Here is a 17,638-nt window from a genome sequence, read left to right on the forward strand (position 1 = left end):
CTCAGCTCAAACTCCTCCAGTCAGAGAGAACTGGACCTGAGTCACAATAAACTGCAGGATTCAGGAGTGAAGCTGCTCTCTGATGGACTGAAGGATCCACACTGTACACTGGAGATACTGAGGTACACACACACACACACACACACACACACACACACACACACACACACACACACACGCACACATTTTAATAAACAGTACAACATCCATTTCTCCTCTGTGGTAACTGTAATTGCAGTGATCTGATATATCGTGATTGTTGTGTGTGTGAGATGGAGAGTAAATGTACTGTATATAAAGATTTTGTGTAGTTCATGTTTTCAATACTAAAACTGAGTGTGTTAAGTGTGAGAAGGTTTTCTTTCTTGTAGGATGTGTAACTGCAGAATTACAGATGAAGGTTGTGCTGCTCTGGCTTCAGCTCTGAGGTCAAACTCATCACACCTGAGAGAACTGGATCTAAACAATAATAATCCAGGAGAATCAGGAGTGAAGCTGCTCTCTGATCTACTGAAGGATCCACACTGTAAACTGGAGACACTACAGTGAGTTACTGACTTACTGTCTTTTTACTGTATGATATTGTGTAATATTCACTGTGCTGTAAAATGTCACATCTAATGTGTGTATTTATGCTTCCGTTGTTCATAAGTAATGTGTTTAAATTTGTCTCTAATTCTGTCCTGTTGTGTTTTTCAGCATTAAGGATAATACACTCACCAGGTCTGGTGTATGACATGAGTCTCTCCTCAGACCTTTTTTCCAGGATAAATCAGTCATGGTGGTGAAGCGTTAGAACACGTCCCACATTTCCAGCAGTTTGGGAGCTGAATCATTCATATTCAGATGTAGAAGATCTATAACACTTCACACTTTAACATATTTTACAATCCAAAGTCAAATCCTTCAGCATCTACACAGAACACAGAGATATCATCACATCACACTGATTACACAAATACACATCCATGTGTTACAGATGTTTAGAGATTATTTTTACCTCTTTAATTGTATCTCGAATTTGTTTCTCCACAGATGATTGACTCACAGATGTCATGTTGATTTATTTATAAAAGTGTCTTCTTTTCAGACCCTTTTCACCAAACACTTTTAAAATCTTTATTGAAAATTATATTGAAATTAAAGGAATCTTCTTTTTTGTGTAGTTGATGTATTTTTCTATATTTCACTTTCTTAATTTCCTCATGACATTTTTTTTTATCTTGGTTGCATCTTGTTTTTAAATAATTTAACTTCTTTTTTTTCTCTTTTCACCATATATTTTGCTTTATTTCTTCATCTTGCCCACTTGAGTTTCCTACCTTTTTTATATTTTTGTTCTCTTTGGCCAATTCATTCTCTAATTTAAAATGTACTTTTACTTGTTATTTTTCTTTCTTTCTTTCTTTCTTTCTTTCTTTCTTTCTTTCTTTCTTTCTTTCTTTCTTTCTTTCTCCCATTCTACAATATTTAATTAAAAATGTTTAATTAAAAATGTGACATTATCTTCCTCATTCATTTCATTTCCTTTTTCTTTTTCTATAATTTCTCTAATCTTAAAATCATAGTCGTTTCTCTTTAAAATGTCTGTATTTAGAATCCATACACCTTGTCCCCTTTCTACATTATTCCAGTCTTAAAAAAATAAAAACTCATGATACTCAAACTTGTCTGATTATATCTGATTTTGTCTGTAAAGTTTTCTACATTTCTTGTACATAAAATAAAGTCAATCCTTGTCCTCTTGTCAGCGTACTCCTCCGAAGCTCACTTCCGCGGCACGCACCTGTGACTTCATACCCGTGTCTCATGACTTTTATACTCGGTAGCTTTTATACTCGGTAAGCGTGCCGTTCATGCTGGATTGTCGCCACATGATCTCTCGTCACTACATCACGATTTGTGAGTCACTCCTGCCAACTTCCGGTCCGAGTATTATCTGTGCCTCGCTGCTGCTCCGGCTTTTGCCATTAGGATTATCTTTTTCCTGTGTGGATTATTTTGCCCGTGCTTGGATTAACTTCCTTTTTGTGTGGATTACTTTTTGACCATTATTGGATTATTATTTCCCCCGCAATCGAACTTCCGGTTTTGAGACTGTTATGCCCTCGCGTAAGACTAGCACCTGTGCAGTGTTTGTATCTCTGCTACTTTGTTCTGAATGCGGAACAGGGGTCAGCAACCTTAAACACTCAAAGAGCCATTTGGACCCGTTTCCCACAGAAAAAATACCACAGGGAGCCACAAAATTCTTTTGACATCTAAAATGAAGAGAACACTGCATATATCGTTTTTTTTTACCTTTATGGGAAGTATATAAAAAACTGTACTGTGTTGCAATTATGAAATCAATTAACAGCTACCGAGTAAACACAATTTTATTTCTGCAGGCAAACAAAAATATTTTGAACAGTTTGAACTAACCTTAAGAAAAAAGACACTGGGTTGAAGGTTACTTTCAAATAAAATGTTTAATGTATAATTGAGTCCGTCGTATTCATGACCAGGACTCTGAAGTTTTGAAGACAGGAAAGCATGACATCTCCAACCCCTCTCTTTTTTTCAGTGGATGTTGCGTTAAATCTTTCCCAGATAGTGCTATTTTCGGATTGGCTATTGTGTAGCCTCTTTTTTGATTGGCTGAAAATTGTCAGGCTCGACTAAGAACTGAGACGAGCTTGATTCCTGCCCGGTTCCACAGAGACAGCAGTGCGGACTGATACATTTTGGGCGCTGCTATATGATAATTAGTCAAAAAGCTTTTCTGCATGAGAATACGATGTGTGGCGGGAGAGCGGGAGAAAAGACCGAAATGCGGGACTGTCACTCTCAATGCGTGACACTTGACAGCCTGCATGACATAAAAAGTTTAACTTGCCGGCTGCAGCAAACCAAAAATGCGCCTGCGTCTGTGTGTCAGATTTCGCAAGTCGGCAGTTATGACGTATATTTTGAGCGACCAAAAAAAAAAAAAATTAAACACGGTTTATTTTAATGTTACAAGAGCATCATGATCTTAGAATTTAGAATTAAATTTTTTTTAAAATTGACTAACAAAAATAAAAAATTTAAATTCATTATTTATTTTCCAAATCTACAGGGAGCCGCAGCAGAGGGATGAAAGAGCCACTTGGGGCTCCGGACACGTGAGTTGCCGACCCCTGCCCTAGACTCTGCCCGGCTACATCTTCTGTGCATTATTTATATATATATATATATATATATATATATATATATATATATATATATATATATATATATATATATAATTATTATTATTATACCTTTTTTCATTTCAATAAATCCTCTGTTTTGGACACTGGCCTGCGTTTGGGTTCTCCCTTGCACCCTCCTCTGCTCGCTGACAGTATCATCTGGCCAAAAATGAACCCAGCAGGATCTGAGGAGTTGCAGTCCCAGCTCAACTCCTTGTCCAAATCTTCCGCTGCGCACGAGCGCCAACTCAAGGAGATAGCTGCATCCACCAATGAGCTCATTTGGCGAATGAGCATGCTCACCACACAACAGGCCTTCTCGCGTTTTCCGATGCCACCTGCCCAGCCTCCCCTACTCGTGGTCGTGCAGAACCAAAACCCCATTCGGGAGCCACATCTGCCACATCCCGAGCGTATCTCTGGCGAGGCGGGACTTTGCCGTGCCTTTTTGATGCAATGCTCGGTGATCTTTGAACTCCAACCCTCTTCCTTCCCTTCGGTCTAAGGTCTTAGGTAGCGTACATTATCTCTTTGCTATCTGGAAAGGCCAAGATCTGGGCTACAGCTGAGTGGGAACATCAGTCAGTCATCTGCTTCTCGTTTGATGCCTTTTCGGCTGAGCTGCGCAAGGTTTTCGACTGCACTCTGCCTAAGATGGACGCCACTCGAGCCTTGTTTGAATCATCTCATGGGTCCCGCACTGTGGCTGAGTATGCTATTGATTTTCGCATGGCAGCTGGGGACAGTGGGTGGAACCCCACGGCGCTCTACGATGCGTTCTACTGCGGCCTGGCCCCCCAGGTGAAGGATGAACTCGCGGCCCGAGAACTCCCAGACGAGCTTGACAACCGTATCCAGGAACGAAGAGAGGAGGGACCCCCAATCTGTTCCTGGCCTCCCAGAACCCCATATGCCAGGTCTCATTTTGAACCTGGCAGATCATACTTGCCTGCCAGAAACCCGTATGTCAAGCCCTGCTCGGAATCTAACAGATCGCACTCGCCTCCACCTCCCCAGCCCATGAAGATAGGACGGCGTCTCCTGTCCTCAGCAGGGAAGGAGCGGCGCCGGGTCCACGATCTCTGTCTTTACTGTGGCAAGGCGGGACAATTTGCTTTCATGTTCCTCGATGAGGAGTTAATGCGTCAGCTGGAGATCAAGACCGAACCTCTACCCACCAGTCTCCATGTATGGGCCCTGGATGGCCATATCCTTCACCGAGCCCGCTACCGCACCAAACCCCTGCTGGTTTCCATCACCAATGAACACATGGAGTGGATCTCTTTCCATGTTATCCCCTCACCTCACGCCCTTGTCATGTCATGTTTTGTCATTACCTTGGCTCCAGAAACATAACCCTCACTTGGATTGGTCCAGTGGCCGGGTCCTTGGTTGGGGAATCTACTGCCAGGCTCACTGCCTGACCACCTTGACACCCCGCCCGTTATTAGTCAAGGAGGACCTGCCATCCTACCTCTCTCTGGTGCCTGCTGAATATCATGATCTGGGACAAGTCTTCAGTAGAGCTCGTGCTACTTCCCTGCCACCTCATAGACCTTACAACTGTGCTTTCAACCTCCTGCCAGGCACTGCCCCCCCTCGGGGGTGCCTTTGTCACTTATCCAAGCCTGAAAGGGAAGCCATGACCCAGTATATACAGGAGTCCGTGGAGTCAGGTATTATCTGCCCGTCATCATCCCCAGCCTGTGCAGGGTTTTTCTTTGTAGAGAAGAAGGATGGTACTCTACGGCCCTGTCTCGACTACCAGGGTCTTAATGCCATCACCATCAAGAATCGCTACCCATTGCCACTCATAACCTCTGCCTTTGAGCTTCTCCAGGGAGCCACCCTTTTCTCCAAGCTGGACCTTCGGAACGCCTATCACCTAGTCCGCATCCGGGAGGGTGACGAATGGAAGACCGCACTCAACACTCCCACTGGTCATTATGAGTGCCTGGTGATGCCTTTTGGCCTCACTAATGCCCCGGCAGTGTTTCAAGCCCTGGTTAATGACATTTTACAGGACATGTTAAATCTGTTTGTGTTTGTTTACCTGGACGACATCCTCCTCTTTTTTCGCACACCCGAGGAACACACCAGTCATGTCCGTGCAGTGCTCCAGAGGCTTTTGCAGAACCAGTTGTATGTGAAGGCTCAGAAATGTGAGTTCCATGTCACTACAACCACCTTCTTGGGCTTCATTCTGGCAGCAGGGAGTGTTCGGATGGACCCTGACAGAATCACGGCTGTTAGGGATTGGCCCCGCCCTGGAACATGTAAGCAGCTCCAGCAGTTTTTGGGATTTGCCAATTTCTATTGCCGATTCAACCGGGGCTACAGCTCTGTCACTGCACCATTGCACCAGCTGACTTCTCCACTTCAACCCTACTCATGGGGGCCCCAAGCCGAGCAAGCCTTCCAGAAGCTGAAGCAGCTTTTCACCTCTGCCCCCATTCTCACCTTGCCGGATTCCACAAGACAATTTGTGGTTGAGGTTGATGCATCTGATCATCCGGAACAACCGTTTCTGGTCTGGACGGACCATAAGAATCTCGAGTATCTCCGGACAGCCAAGAGACTGAAACCCCGACAGGCTCGTTGGGCACTCTTCTTTGGCAGATTCAAGTTTGCTTTGTCTTATTGGCCAGGAATGAAGAACAGGAAGTCAGATGCTCTTTCTCGTCAGCCACCGCTGAGCCTATTCTTCCTCACTCCGTCACTGTTCGGGCTTTCCGACTCGGGATCGAGAGAAGAGTTCAGCAAGCCGTGTCTAACCTGCCGATTCCTACTGACTGTCCGGAAGCTCCGTTCCCAAGTTCTCCAGTGGTGTCACAACTCCAGGCTTTTCTGTCACCCCGGTTTCCCTCGGACCCCATCAGTTATCCAGCGATGTTTCTGGTGGTCCTCGCTCAGATGTGACGCACGGGACTTTGTCGCAGCCTGCCCTGTATGTGCTCAACACAAGAGCTCCCAATCTCACCCAGCCGGCCTCCTGCGACCTCTGCCAATCCCTTGCAGACCTTGGTCTAATATTTTGCTTGATTTTGTCACTGGTCTTCCTCTTTCTGATGGCTACTCCACTACCCTCTCTGTGGTCGATTGCTTCTCTAAGCTCATCCATTTTGTTCCCCTGACCAAACTTCCTTTGGCCAAAGAAACGGCATTGCTCCTCCTCCAACACGTTTTCCGGCTCCAACATAGTCTCTGACAGAGGACCCCAGTTTACCTCCAATTTTTGGAAGGAATTTTGCCAGCTCTTAGGCGCCTCCATTAGCCTTTCCTCCGGTTTTCAACCTCGATACAATGGGCAGATGGAACGGCTCAACCAGGAGCTGGAGATGGGCCTCCGCCTCCTCTGTGCTGAGGATCATTCGTCTTGGGCCTCCAACTTGGTATGGGTCGAGTATGTCCATAACTCTCTGCCCTCTACTGCCATGGCATGTCCACTTTTCAGGCTGCCTATGGTTATGGCCCATTGTTCTCCTCTCAGGAGCTTGAAGCCTCAGTTCCTTCGGCCTTTGCCCTCGTGAGACGCTGTCATCGAGTCTGGAGGAGAGCTCGCCTCGCCTTGCTGAGATACTCTCAGAGATATGCTCGCTGGGCCAACCGCAGACGCTGCCCCGCTCCTCCTTACCGTATTGGGCAACGGGTGTGGCTTTCCACCAAAGACCTCCCGTTGAAGCTGGCATGTAGGAAGCTGGCTCCCCGTTTTGTTGGCCCATTCCCTATATCTAAGATGATCAACCCGGCTGCGGTCCGGCTCAAGCTGCCCAGAGTGTGGTGCACCCACCCCACGTTTCACGTTTCCCGGCTGAAACCTGTCCAGGCCTGTGCGCTGGTGCACTCATGACATTTAAAATTTCCTCTACACCAGCCTCTAGTACTCTGCAGACGCGTCTCTATGGCGACACTCCCGTGGTGGTTCGTTGCTCAAGACACCGCCTCCCCTGTCTCATTTTACAGCGTGTGTTAATGCTTACTGTGTAGCATGTGCGAGGCTAAAAAGGAGCTCAGCACCCCTAAAATTTTCATTAATATTTTAGTCCAGTGAGTCACCACCACTGTGGAGTAGCACAGGACCTGCGCGACTCGTCCATAGTCAAAAACGGAGAGAATTAGCGCCGGTTACAATGTTCTTCCGCAAGATGCATGCAGTTCTGTTTATTAACTGCTAGAGCGTGAAACAAAAACAGAAGCGTGACAAAGAAACTGTGTACCTGTGTAGTGCATACGTGTGTCTCTTTTGGTAAAGTTTATCATTAATTTGATACGCATTTTAACAATTGGGAGTCATGTAAACATGAAGCCCTGGCGGTTGGACCAGAGTGAAAATAAATGACAGATCACTGTATATCACCAGTATGTGTGAAAACACACTCATTTTGCTGTATTTATTCATTTCTCACACACAGAGGATTTAACCTGAACCAGGCGTAACTCCTGAACTCCTAGCATTACTCTCTCTCTCTCTCTCTCTCTCTCTCTCTCTCTCTCTCTGTGTGTGTGTGTGTGTGGCCTGCCAGTGAGCAATGGACATACGACAGTTCTTTAAAAGAAAAAAGACAGAATCAGGTGAGAGACTAGGGACAGTCCATAATGATCTTGTGAAAGGAATTTGTTATTTAATAAAAAGTTAAAAGCCCAAGAATAATAATAATAATAATAATAATAATAATAATAATAATAATAATAATAATAATAAAGACATTTAAAATGACACACCTCAGTGTGCCTTTTGATCATAACCTTAGCTTCAGCACCCCTGAAATGGAGCTCAGCACCCCTAATGCTCTGACTCTAGAATTGCCCCTGCTATATAGATGGCAATATGAAGCAGAGTTATCCATCTGGCCATGAAAAGTGAAAAAAAAAAGTGGAGACCAGTACAAAAAGTAGCGTGATAGCACTCCTAAATGGCAATGTTTATAGTCTCTCAAGGTTACAACAATGTTAATGCAATATGGAAACCAATGGATTTACATTGGAATGGACATAATGCCAGGTCAATATGAATACACATCCATCAGTAAACAATAACCATCAGGGATTAAGTATTGGTCTCATGCATCTCAGGCAAGCATTTTAGCTATAATACATTCACATGATCATCTCTATACCCTCACCAGGTTGCTGGAGGGTTCATGGGAGTTTGCCCAACCAGTCCACATGTGTTTTGTGGATCTGGAGAAGGCATTTGACTGTGTCCCTCGTGGTGACCTGTGGGGGGGGTGCTCTGGGAGTATGGGGTTCGGGGCCCTCTGCTAAGGATACAGGCGGCCGAAATGAGTTTCTTCCGCAGGGTGGCTGGGAGCCCTTAGAGATAGGGTGAGGAGCTCAGTCACTCGGGAGGAGCTCAGAGAAGAGCCGCTGCTCCTCCACATTGAGAGGGGTCAGCTGAGGTGGCTCGGGCATCTGTTTCGGATGCCTCCTGGACGCCTCCCTGGGGAGGTGTTCCGGGCATGTCCAACAGGGAGGAGGCCCCGGGGAAGACCTAGGACACGCTGGAGGGACTATGTCTCTCGGCTGGCATGGGAACGCCTCGGTATTCCCCTGGGAGAGCTGGAGGAAGTGTCTGGGGAGAGGGAAGTCTGGGTGTCCCTGCTTAGACTGCTGCCCCCGCGACCCGGCCCGGGATAAGCGGTAGAAAATGGATGGATGGATGGATTCACGTGATATGGATTTTTGATATCAAGAATTCAGTTTTCAATACTTAAAATGTAAATATTAAGAGTGTAATTTTTAGTAGTAACCATATTTTTGATATGAGGAATTCATTTTACAGTATTAAAAACATAGTTGATGATATCTGCTATTGAATATTCAAGAATCTACTATTGAATATTGCAAGAGACAAGTCATATTATAAGTAGTATTTTATATTTGAAATGAATAAAGAGGAATCTAAGGGAGGCAGTTTAAGTGGGGCCTAATGCCGCTTATATAATGAATAATAGTAGTTATCTATAACTTACAGGTGCTATGCTGAAATTTGTTAGTAGAGGAGATGCTGTCAAGTGTGAATGTGTGGTGTTGTGGAAGTTCTGAGGTTCGAGGGATTTAAAGAATAAAGTATAACACTGGTAGACACGAGCAAGAGTAAAAAAGGTTACACAATTTATTGTGCTCAGCTGCGAAGCAGGACCCAACACTCCACATGTAGCATGAGAGATGAAGGGCCAAGATCATTGATTACATCAAGGTTTTATAGACAGAACCCAAGAAGAACAGAAGATATGTAAAAGCAAAACATCATCAATCATTGGCTCAACATCTCATGCATCTCCTGTTCAAGATAATCTGACCAGGCCAAGGTCTTCTAGAGGACCTATAGGACATTGTTTATGGTCCCCAGTCCCTACTACCCTTGTCATAATCTTAACAAAACCTACTGATGACGATGTCAGTCTCTGGTCATGACGCACTGAGGGTACAAGCATAGAACAAAGCCTTATGAACATCTTAAGATTAGAAATTTCCACCACAGTGGCAAATGGTTCACATAGTTCACGGGTCAGGTAGGAGGGCCCCTTAGCAGAATTTTGCTTAGGGCCCCAGGAAGGTCAGGATCGGCTTTGTTCCTGATAACCAGTACAATAAAGATTAAAGGCTCGGCTCAATCCTCATAGCAGTGTTTAACAATATACCAACAGTCTTTTGTTGGAACCTTTCTGTGTGTCTGTCATTCCTGGTCCTATTAAATATACCAAGTCCTTGAATCCTGAACTGATTACTCTGTAAAATATAACCCTAGACTGACTCTTAACTATGTACATCTGTGTACCTCATTTCATGTTCAACCACAGGGTTGCTGTGGATCGGGAGTCTATCCCAGGAATACTGGACATGTGACAAGAATCCACCATGGATGAGATAATATCAATCACAGTGAAGTATATTATAGTAGATCCATAAACCTTGTTTTGTCTCTCTGGCTGCTATGGATGTAACTGAACATTAATACATAATCTAGATTAAACACCAGACTACCAGAGATATTATGTGACGATGGCTGGGGGAGTTTGTGCTCTGTGGTAAAAAAAATGTTTAGGCTTCACAGCTGACATTAGTGATGGTAGTGGAGAAAGAAGCTGACCAGTAGGTCTGAGGGGATAAAAATCAATTCACCTAACTATTGCAATTCTTTTTAAAACAATTTTAATATTGCTTCTTTTACACCAGAATCTATTTATATTTACTTATTTTAATTTTTCTAAGAGGTGGTGGAAGGAAGATACCAATTAATTCCAGCAAAAGGCACAATGTATTTTTTGTTCCCTTTTGAGGGAATTCGATGGTGCATCAGTGCTGACGCTATAGGAATGCTTCTGTGAGGAAGTTGTCTGAAGCTCTGTGTGTACATGGCAATTTAATGGCTCATGAAGGACATGTGATGAAGTGAGTACGCGCCAGTAAGTCCATATAAAAGCATCTACGTCTCATTACTCCAGATTAATTTGTCTTCAGGAAGCGCTCTGTGTATGTGTGTCAATTGTTTGTCCTGTCTGTCTAGTGAGGAACGACTAAATATGTTAAAGCATGTTGAATTGCATGCATTTGTGCCCCCACTTTATCACGCACTCTCTTTGCATTGTTTGTTTGGGAGAGGAGCATGTCTGTTCGGCTCTCGAGGGAGCCGGATGCTCGCATTGTGAGGGATTCCCTCTGCGTACTCTCCGATCCCGCCTGGCTGTATTTTAAGCTCTGCTTGCGCCTCGTAGTTCGGGTCCCACATCCGCTGAGGCAGCTTGGTGGCTTCGATCATTGGGTCCGCGGGTTGAGTTAGCAGAAGCGGAGTGAGACAGGTATTCCCTTTCTCTTGCCCTCTCCCCTGACTCCATTCGCTTAGTTTCGAGAGCTTGCACTGCGATTTCTCCCAACCCGGAAGAGAGCATGCTGCTTTCCACGTCAGGCTCTGAGCAGCTCGATGCGTGTGGGGAGGGGCTTTCCCCCTCTGAACAGCTGACACAATCAGCGGCGTTCAAATTAGATTGGCTTGAAGAGGAAGTTAGTGTCTGTTCTAAGCTATTCAGCCATTATAGGGCTTGAAAGCCATGGTATGGTGCAATGCCTCGGATTTAAGAGACGATTATGGGCTCTCTCTCACCTACATCACCCTTATGAAGGAAACCTGCCTTCCATTGAAGCCTTGTAGGATTACTTCAGCTCTTGTGGGTAGGGCCTACATGGCAGCAGGCCAAGCAGGTGTGACCCTGCACACCATGGCAGTTTTGCAGGCCTACCAGGCTGACCTGCTGACAGAGCTTGATGGTGGCCAGGGGTTGGGACCTCAGGTGTTATCTGATCTCCACCGAGCCACTGACTTTGTGCTCTGTGCCATAAAGCAGACGGCCTGCTCCATAGGCCATGCAATGTGAAGTAATTATACTGACATATGTGCCCTTTAGTGACACTTGTTTTCGGATTGCGTAGGAAACCCTTCCACAATCCCACTAAAGGATGTGTCCTAGTTTGCACGGGTTAGTATTGAAAACACAAGATCAACAATTAGAGTTGCTCTTACCTTGAATGCAGATGTCCTTCGAAGTCCCTCTGTCTTCTAACAAAGGTTCTGCTCCAAATTCTTCTACCTATTTTATTGATTGAATCTTTAGATGAAGGAGTCAGACTTAGACGTTTTTGTCTTTTCAGGATCGTCAGGAGGCCTTGTTTTTATTAAAAGTAATGTAATACAAATAGATGTGTGTGATATATGTAAGGTAAAATAAAAGAAAATTACAAACAAAAATCTCCTTCAAATAGTCAAACAATTCTAGCGTAAGTAGAAATAAGTAAAATGCAAAGATAAAACAAACCAAGAAACACTTTCCAAATGTAAGCCTGCGTTTGTTCTCCTGATGACTCTCCTTAAGCAAGCACAAAGTATAACACAATGAGCTTGCCTCAAGGTGAATGCACACCTATAACTGGTTCTAAGACCCTATTTATACCATTTATTAGTATGATGTCATAAAGGTCATTCTGCCTCTGTCAGCATACCATCAGATCTCATGATCTCATACTTTTGCAAAACATCATGATTGTGTGTTCTTATTCTACTGACACAAAGCCGCTGACAAAAAACCTTGTGATTTCCTTTTTAAGCTTTCACTGTTACTCTCTGTCTTAATATCTAAACATGAAGATTATATAATTTCTTAACCACATAATGGTTACATACATTCATATAAAGGTAAATGATACTTGTCATTTTATGAAATGAAAAAGAAAACTTATAACAATTCTATAATCTTCTTTTAGCAAGGTGATGGGTCTTGACCCAACTGTCTAGGTACAGTGTTTGTTCCTCTTTGGGTTGAATCAGGTTCCTTCTAGGTCTTTTTCTTTACAGTTTTAATCAGATATATTCAATTTCTTTATGTCAAATAACAATTTCCCCATTTCTTTTAGTTTATTTTCCACAGCTTTCTTTTTCCTTGCTCTCTGTCTTTGTTGTCTTTTATTTTGTTTCTCTCTTTTTGCTGCATTAATTTCCCTTTGTTTCTTTATAGTATTGGATGAGATAAAAGGATAACCAGGTGCACGTTGTATGGCAGTTACACATGATATGGCAGTTACTCCACTCCTAAAATTTCTATTCACAAATGGATGTGGTTGCCACGAAGGCACCTGTGCCTCAATTTAACTGATATAAAAGATAAGGATAAGTCCTCTCTCCTGGACGCCCCGGGGTCACCTCAGAGCTTGTTTGGCGACGCAGTGCGAACTGTCGTCGACAGGCACCAGGAGGTAAAATGCCAGTCGGCGGCATTCAGGGAGTTTCTCCCTCGTCCCGACAAGCAGTCTGGGTCATCTTCCATCCACACCCAACCCCCTCCTAGCTCACTCAGAGCAATAAGGAGGGTTAGTGTGGCTACCCGTGCCCCCCTTCGTCGAAGACTAGGGAGGCCGGTCAGCGAACCCAGGCCCAGACCAGATGCCTTCCTTCAGAGCTTCACATTCAATAAGTCTCCCCTACTGCCTGCCCCGCCACCTCCGGTGTGTCAGGGAGCAGTAGGGTCTATGCCTGCTCCTCTTCATTGCACAGATCTCCCTGGATTAGCACCTGCCAGTGAGCTGTTTCAGGGCACCGGGGAGGTCTGCATGAGGTTGACACCACTATCAGACAAGCAGGAAACTTCTTCCAGGTGTGTCTCAGTGGGTCCTGGGTACTGTAGAAAAGGCTACTGTATCCAGGTCTCCTCCTGTCCTCCATATATTCAGGGTGGTTTGCCCATGATCGTTGGCAGGCACCAGACAGTGTTCCTCCAAGAGGAACTTCTCTTGATCCTGAGGAAAGGGGCCATAGAGCATGTTCCCCTCCCAGAGCGGGACTCCAGCTTTACTGCCAATATTTTGTTGTTCCCAAGAAGGACGGGGGGATGCATTCGATTTTGGACCTGTGGTCTCTGAACTGTACTCTGAAGACTTACAGGTTCAAGATGCTCACGCTCAATGTTATCATGTCCCAGATCAGGTCCAAAGACTGGTTTGTGATGATCGACCTCGAAGACGATTATTTTCACATAGGCATTCTGCCAGAGCACAGAACGTTCCTCAGGTTCACTTTTGGGGGTGAAATGTACCAGTATTGTGTTCTTCCTTTTGGCCTAGTCCTTTCACCACAAAGTGCATGGACGCTTCCCCAGCACCATTGTGTCACCAGGGCATCCATGTAATGAATTACCTGGACAACTGGCTCATTCTGGCCCAGTCAAAGGCTATGGCGGCCAGTCATTGAGATGCTGTGCTTGCCCATATGAGGTCTCTAGGCCTCAGGTTGAACCCAGACAAGTGTGTGCTTTCTCCTTCTCAGAGAACCACCTTTCTTGGGCTAGTTTGGGACTCTACTACGATGCTGGCACATCTGTCTTCCACTTGGGTGGCTTCGATCTTTTCAGCAGTGAAAGCTATTCAGCTAGGCCAAAGACTCTCTGTCGCTGAGGCACAGAGGGTGCTCGGCCTCATGTCAGCAGTAGCCAACATTATCCCTTCTGGTCTGCTTCACATGAGGCCATTCTAACTCTGGCTTAGGTGTGAAGGCTTTCATCTTTGCAGACATCCCCTCTGGGTTATAAGGGTTACTCATTGTGGGCTTTGTACCTTTCTTATGTGGAAAAGACCCCGGGTCCTGGCCTTGGGTCCTACTCTAGAGGCATGTCTCTTTCGACGGACGCCTCACCTTTGGGCCAGGGAACGGCCTTGGATGGTCTATGAGAGGGCCCTTATCACTCATGGCACATTATTTGCCTGGAGATGAGGGATGTGTTTCTAACACCTCATGGGCTGCCATGTCTTAGACAGCACTGTGGTGGTTTCCCATATTCGTCATCAGGGCGGTCTGTGTTTGTTCCCCCATTTCAGGTTGGCGCAGCAGATTCTGCTCTGGGCAGAGACCAGGTTCCTTTCACTGAGAGCGATTTTCATCCCAGGGCAGTGGGGAAGCCTGGGGAGTGATGTCTCCACCCCCACGCTGGAGAGATTTTCAGGTGGGGGGAGGTCTGTGTGCCTTCCCTCCGGTAGCTCTTCTCCTGCAAGTCCAAGCCAGAGTGCGCCATCACCTTCTCCTAGTTGCCCCTCATTAGCCCTCTTGAATAGATTCATGGTCCTAGCCTCCCTCCTGAGCGGCACTCCATGGGAGGTTCCCATCAGGGAGGATCTTCTCTCTCAGATGCAGGGGGCAATCCTACACCCCTGCCCCGACATGTGGAAGCTTCTGGCCTGGCCCCTGAGGGGGACCAGTTCCTAGAGGCAGGCCTTTCATCTGAGTTAACTGAGACTCTACTGAATGCTAGGGTTCCCTACACTAGAAAGTTATTTGCTCTGAAGTGGAGGCTTTTTCGCCTATGGTTCAATGAACACTGTCAGGATCCAGTTCACTGCCTGCTCGGTACAGTGCTGGAGTTCCTGCAGACTTGCTTTTCTCAGGGCCTGTCCCCATCTATTTTAAAGGTGTACGTGGCTGTCATTACTGCGAACCATGTACCTGGCCTCTTTGGGTAGGCACCCTCTGGTCTCTTGCTTTCTGCATGGTGTCAGGTGGCTGAGGCCTTCCTGCAGACCACTCCTGCTGGAAGCCCCCCTTGGAGCCCATGGAGTCATCCTCTGAGAAGTTTCTGACCCTGAAGTTGGCTCTGCTCCTAGCCTTGGCTATTAGAATTTTTCCCCTGGCATGTCCAAGGCTGTTCTGCACCCCAGGGCACAGGATATGTCCCTAAGGTGCCCAGGATGTCTGGCTGTCTGGTCAAAATGCGGGCCAACTGTCCCCCACCCCATGAGTCAGCGGAAAAGGAGAGGCTGCATTTGCCAGTGAGGGCCTTGTGGACTTATGTCCACCGCTCTAGCTCGTGGAGTAACTCATCCACCATTTTAGTCTGTGTTGTTGGCCGGAATAAGGGTAATCCGGTTTCCAAGCAGCGCCTGGCGCACTGGGTACTGGAGGCCATTAGCTGAACAGCTGGCCGCATGCATTGTGAGGGATTCAATCTTTGTACTCTCCGATCCCACCTGGCTGTATTTTTGCAGGTTGAATTAGTGGAAATGGAGCAAGAGGCAGGTTTTTCCCCTTTCTCTTTCCATCTCCCCTAACTCTGTTCTCTCGGTTTAGGTTTTGGGAGCTCGCGCTGTTATTCGTGAGCATGCTGCTTTCCATGTCAGGCTCTGAAAAACCTCAATGTGGGTGGGGAGGAGCTTCCCACCTCTGAACAGCCACACAATCAGTGGCGTTCGAGGAGCTCCTCGAGGCGATGACACGCACTGTGTCTAGGCTAAAATTAGATTGGCCTGAAGAGGAAGTAAGTGTCATCTGTTATAAGCTAGATGACCGCTTTCTGACTTCAGGCCGCAGGCGGCTGCCGCTTTTCCCAGACCTCCATGCCGAGGTGTCGAGGTCTTGGAGAAATCCACTTTCAGCGCCCAAATTTTCCTGCTATGTCTGACAATTCAGCCAGTATAGGGATTGAAAGCCATGGTATGGGGCGATGCCTGGGATTGATCTCTCACCTACATCGCCTGCATGGAGGAGAGGTGCTACAGAGAGGCACCTGTGGCTCAATTTAACTAATATTAAAGATAATGATAGGTCCTCTCTCCTGCATGCCTGGTGTCACCTAAGGGCTTGTTCGGCGATGCAGTGAGTACTGTCATCGACAGGCACCAGGAGGTAAAATGCCAGTTGGCTGCGTTCAGGCTCCCCTACTGCCTGCCCCGCCGCCTCCGGCATTTCAGGGAGCAGTAGGGTCTGTGCCTGCTCCTCTTCCTTGCACGGATCTCCACGGGTTGGCACCTGCCGGGAGATTTGTGCGAGGTTGACACCACTAGCAGACAGCCAGGCAGTGTGGAAACTTCTGCAAAGTATATAATGTACATAATGTGTAGTGCATTGTAAATATGTCTAATAGTACACTATGTGTACTGACTATATATAAGCATATTGCATCTTTTTCACAATTGCACATTTCACCTGGTATTGAGCATTTTGCACATATTCACCCGTATGTAAACTGTTCTTAAAATGTTCTTAATTTCTGTTTAATTACTATATGTAATTTGTTCTGCGATTTCTGGAGTTTGCTCCCAATAATTTCACTCACCAAGGCACATGTGCTGTGGTCATGTGACAATAAAAGTGACTAGACGACTTGAGTTGACTTGACAGTGAGCATCACTACCAGAGATATTATGTGACGATGGCTGGGGGAGTTTGTGCTCTGTGGTAAAAATGTTTAGGCTTCACAGCTGACATTATTGATGATAGTGGAGAAAGAAGCTGACCAGTAGGGCTGAGGGGAAAAAATCAATTCACCTAACTATTGCAATTCTTTTTAAAACATTTTAAAATTTTAAAATTGATTGTTTTACACCCAAATCTATTTATATTTACTTATTTTACTTTTCCCAATAGGTGGTGGAGGGAAGTTGCCAATTTAATTCCAGCAAAGGGCACAATGTATTTCTTGTTCCCTTTTGATGGAACTCGACGCTGTGTCAGTGCTGCCGCTATGGGAAAGCTTCTGTGAGGAAGTCAATTTAATGGCTCGGGAAGGACATGTGACGAAGTGAGTCCATATTAGGGCATCTACGTCACATTACTCCAGCTTCTTTCTGTTCAGGAAGCACTCTGTGTATGTGTGTAAATTGTTTGTCATGTCAGTTTAGTGCAGAGAGACAAAATATGTTAAAACATGTTAAGAGTTGCATCCATCCGTGCCCCCGCTTTATCACGGGGGATGACATGCACTTTCTTTGCGTTGTTTGTTTGGGAGAGGAGCATGGGGTTTGTAGGTTGTTGATTCGATCATGGGGTTTGTAGGTTGAGTTAGCGGAAGCGGAGCAAGAGAGAGGCATTCCCATTCTCTTGCTCTCTCCCCTGACTCTGTTTGCTCGGTTTCGGTTTCAGGAGTGATTTCTCTGTGATTCACTGTGAA

The sequence above is a fragment of the Tachysurus fulvidraco genome, chromosome 16 (genome assembly GCF_022655615.1).
Source record: "Tachysurus fulvidraco isolate hzauxx_2018 chromosome 16, HZAU_PFXX_2.0, whole genome shotgun sequence".
Taxonomy (NCBI): domain Eukaryota; kingdom Metazoa; phylum Chordata; class Actinopteri; order Siluriformes; family Bagridae; genus Tachysurus; species Tachysurus fulvidraco.